The 4,876-nt window shown below is 42.5% G+C and overlaps 1 pseudogene; it reads left to right on the forward strand.

The window, feature by feature from the left end:
* The first annotated feature begins 2,098 nt into the window (after window positions 1-2,098).
* Window positions 2,099-4,285, forward strand: LOC114606588 (large ribosomal subunit protein eL22 pseudogene; annotated as a pseudogene).
* The last annotated feature ends 591 nt before the right edge of the window (window positions 4,286-4,876 follow it).

The following is a 4,876-nucleotide window of genomic DNA, read 5'->3' on the forward strand; positions in this document are numbered from 1 at the left end:
GGTGCATAAGCCTGTCCTGTTACGCCCCCGTTCTGCTCTGCCCCTATTCCACCCCATTCCGTCCTATTCCTGGTATAAAAGGACCCACGTGCCGGTGGTCACGCGTTAATTGGACACATACAAAATGGTCATCGCTTGTATCTGTAGCAGTTTTTGTTCCATTCATGGTGCCACAGACCCCCTGGGTGGGTTATGCAGGTCTCCGGGGGTCTGCAGACCACCCATTGGGAACCACTGGTATAATGTATTTATGTTTGTTTTTCAATGGTTTGGAGACCTCTGGATAAAAAACAACTAACAAGTGTACAGTGGTACCTCAGGTTACAGACACTTCAGGTTACAGACTCCGCTAACCCAGAAATAAATAGTACCTTGGGTTAAGAACTTTGCTTCAGGATGAGAACAGTTCCAGAGGTTGTAAAACCAAAACAGGTTGTAACCCAAGGCATGCTTTTGCCAATGTGGCCTCCAAAAAAAGGGGGTTATGATCCAAAAAAAAGGGACACACACTTCTGGGTTTGACGTGGTTGTAATCCAAAACGGTTGTAAACCAAGTTACCACTGTATCCAGATTTTATTTTTTATCTTTTTAAAGTCCAACCCTGTCAAAATCTCAAATGTTGAGATTTTACTTTCCTGGATACTTCTTCTTTTAATAACCTTAAAATGTTGGTGTATTCAAACACAGTCACATCAAAATATTAATGCATCCTGCAGCATTAATGTCAAAATAATATTACAGTATGCAGAATGTATTAACTTGCCAAATTCAACACGTTCGCACCTCTTTTTCCTCCCTTAAGAACAAGTCAGCTTTCTAACAATATCAGTATCTGCAAATGTGGGGGTAGACCCTTTAAATTAGAATAATATGAATTCTTTTTTTCTCTCCCCCCCCTTCCTTTGGTCAGCAATTATAATTAGGAACATTTGGTCTGGAAAAATTCTCTCTCACACACACATACAATCATTCAATTGTTTCAGTTCCAATTTAGTTATGTTTTTAAATGCTTTGCAGTCATTCTCTTTACACCTTTGTGAGGCAGGTCAGTTTTACAGATGAAGCTGAAAGTCTATTTGCCCAGAGCCATCTGTGATAAAGCAAAGATGTTAGGTACAAGGGCCAGTTTACACAATCAGGATCGCACAGTAAAGCTTTTTCTGAACTATATATACCACACAGGTTTGCAGGTAGCATGTGCTCTGTGTGTGTGGACACTGTTTGAATGGTCCCTTATGGCAGGGCAGGGAAACACCTCCCTGGGCAAAAAATAAAAAAATAAAAATGGCCCTTGCTCCTGGCATGCTAGTTTTGTATGTACAGGGTCAGGAAAAGTTTTCATGCACGTGTGTATTTGGGGGAATTAAAATATGCAGACTAATGTAATACAGCACAGGAAAGGCTGTACCCCATGATCCTTTTGATTAGACTGGTTTGAAAGCCAACAGTGGCACCCATCACACCATAGGTTTAAAACACCATTATGCCATTTCTTTGGGCTTCCCCTAAAGACTCCTGCCAGTAGTGATGTATGGAAGTGAGAGCTGGACCATAAAGAAGGCTGATCGCTGAAGAATTGATGCTTTTGAATTATAGTGCTGGAGGAGACTCTTGAGAGTCCCATGGACTGCAAGAAGATCAAACCTCTCCATTCTGAAGGAAATCAGCCCTGAGTGCTCACTGGAAGGACAGATCGTGAAGCTGAGGCTCCAATACTTTGGCCACCTCATGAGAAGAGAAGACTCCCTGGAAAAGACCCTGATGTTGGGAAAGATGGAGGGCACAAGGAGAAGGGGACGACAGAGGACGAGATGGTTGGACAGTGTTCTCGAAGCTACAAACATGAGTTTGATCAAACTGCGGGAGGCAGTGGAAGACAGGAGTGCCTGGCATGCTCTGGTCCATGGGGTCACGAAGAGTCAGACATGACTAAATGACTAAACAACGACAATAACGGCTCCTGGGAGATGTACTTTGCTAGGAGTGCAGAGAATTGCCCAGAGACCCCTATTTCCCTCTCAAGAACTACAATTCCCATAGTTCCCTAGAAAGAGGGCTTGTTCTTTAACCCACTCTGGGAATTGTAGCTCTATAGGGGTCTCCTAACAACTCTCAACATCCTTAACAGTGGCAGGGAAACCCAGCTCCCATAATTCTTTAGGGGAAGCCATGACTGTTTAAAGTGGCATCATAGTCTTTCAATGTATGGTGTGGATGGGCTCTAGTTCCAAAACCAGTTGCTTGAGAACAACCTTGGCCAACAGGCCTATCCTTAGGAGACACAAGATATAACACTACAGGTTAAGGGGTTGGGAAACAGTTACGCAGGTAATTCCCGCTCACATACTGAGACTGTCACAAAATCTGTGGATGACGAATGAAGCGACTTGAGTTAAAAAATAAAAGCTTTTGGCCAGCGTCACTTGCTTCAGCCTCCCTTGACCTAGCTCAGCAGATCTCTCCCCTTGGACTTCTGTCACCAATGTTTCTCTGTGGCAACCAGCTTTGTAATCTTTTGTTTTCCATTATCAAATCGTTAAATGGTCATGTAATTGTTATTTCCATTTCCATGCCTCGAACATGTTTTGGAGGCAGTCACCATTCCCAGTTCATTAACTGACTGACCTCGGCATTAACACCCCCCTCCGCTGAGGTTGCCTTGGAAACAAAGCTTCCTGTGCGTAATCCAAGATTATCTAGCTCTTTATCCTACATGTGACCCTTAATTACTTGCTAAATTAGAATGGTTTTCTAAAAATCACAAGAGGAGGTTAATATGTTCTTCCAGAGCTGGTCAAGCTAAGATGACACTAAATTCACAGGGAATTCAAAATACATGATCCCTGAAGGCGTCTCTTTCAGAATGAAGATGAACTTTCCCAATGAGAGGCCGTCCACTGCAAGACTGCGTCTGTCACTCACTTTCCTTGTTCAGCTTCTCCAACCCACAGTTAATCTGCCCTGAACAAATTAACTAAGTAAATATCGGGTAAATTAATTATGGCACTGGATTCATTGTCCGTTTGTTTTCTGCAATTAACGCTGTGATCTAAATCAAGATATCCGCTCTTGTGTGCTGAAGAGAACACACCAAGTCTCCATCATACCACCAAAGATGAAGATCTGTAAATTAAGGTGGCAGCCGTGGGGAATGTCTTTTTGAAAATTGGGATGCAAAATGCATAATTTTATTGTGGGAGTTAATTTTTTTTGTAAATAATTTTTTATTTGATTTTCATAAATATAAACATACAGCAAAAACCAATTCAGAATCTAAATATCAAGATTACTCTGAATCTCCTGACTTCCCTCCATCCCTTTCACGTGTCCTGTTGATAATATTTTCAACTGCATATCAATACTTCTCCAATTTTTGTCTTTCTAAATTATCTATACATTCCGTTACATTACAAGTGTGGTTAAAGCCTGCCAATATTTTAACCTGCTTACAATGATCTGGTATATAAATTATAAACTTTTCCCATTCTTTTTTAAAGTTCTTGTCTTCTTGATTTCTGAGCTTCCCAGTTAATTTTGCCATTTCGGCATAGTCCATCAACTTGGTTTGCCATTCTTCTCTGGTCGGGGTTGTCTCTTCCTTCCATCTCAGGGCTAGTAGTATCTGTGTGGCTGTTGTCACGTACATGAATAATCTTTTCTGGTCCTTTGGAATCCTGGTACCTATTTTATTGTGGGAGTTATGTTATGGGGATTGGGAAAGAGGAAGTTGGAAGGAATCTCCAGAGCAAACATGTTGCCTTCGAACACAGCTCAGTGAATGGTCAGTATTACTTCCTTGAGGGACGGGAAGACGTCATCAAAGTAGGTGCATGCTCACGGCCGCCTTCCTTTTCTCTCTTTCTCCCTCATTGCTGCTGCCATGGCGTCTGCAAAGAAGCTTGTGACAAAGGGTGGCAAAAAAGAAGAAGCAGGTTCTGATGTTCACCCTAGACTGTACCCATCCAGTAGAAGGTGGCATCATGGATGCTGCCAACTTTGAGCAGTTCTTGTAGGAGTGGATCAAAGTGAATGGAAAAGCTGGGAACCTTGGTGGGGGTGTGGTGATCATTGAGAGAAGCAAAATCAAAATCACAGTCACCTCAGAGGTCCCTTTTCCCAAGAGGTACCTGAAGTACCTTACCAAGAAATACCTGAAGAAGAACTTGCACAACTGGCTCCGCATGGTCGCCAACAACAAGGAGAGCTACGAGTTGCGATATTTCCAGATCAACCAGGATGAAGAGGAGGAGAAAGAAGAAGAAGATTAAATGCAAAGGAATCTGGCAATATTTTGTACATTCACTTTTCCTTGAATAAAATGCGGTGAAAGTTGTTATAACAACAACAACAACAACAACAATAACAAAGTATTACTTCCTTGAGAAGTGAGTGGGTGGCATGTCTCACAGTGTTCCATATTCCAGTGAGTAGCACATCTCACAGATCCATACGAGTGAAAATGGCTAAATGGTCATCACTTGGGAGGAATGCTGTACTTTCACCTGCATTGCAGGTCACACACTGTGCAGGGTGTAACTAGATCAACCTTTGTCAACCTGAATCCTTCCAAATGTTTTGGACTATAACTCTCATCAGCCCCAACCAGCACAAGCTGGTGAAGGCTGAACAAGATGACCTCCATTTTCCTTCCAGTTCTGTGATTCCAAGCAGCCTTGAAGCCAACCACCTATGCTGAGGAAGCAGCCCCTTTGGGTGAATATGTCAGGTGCTTTTGTACAGTAGAAGGCAGTTCATCTTTAGTGTACAGTGGTAGCTCGGGTTATAGACGCTTCAGGTTACAGACTCTGCTAACCCAGAAATAGTACCTCGGGTTAAGAACTTTGCTTCAGGATGAGAACAGAAATCGTGCAGTGG

This window comes from Podarcis muralis, chromosome 11 (genome assembly GCF_964188315.1).
Source record: "Podarcis muralis chromosome 11, rPodMur119.hap1.1, whole genome shotgun sequence".
Lineage (NCBI taxonomy): Eukaryota > Metazoa > Chordata > Lepidosauria > Squamata > Lacertidae > Podarcis > Podarcis muralis.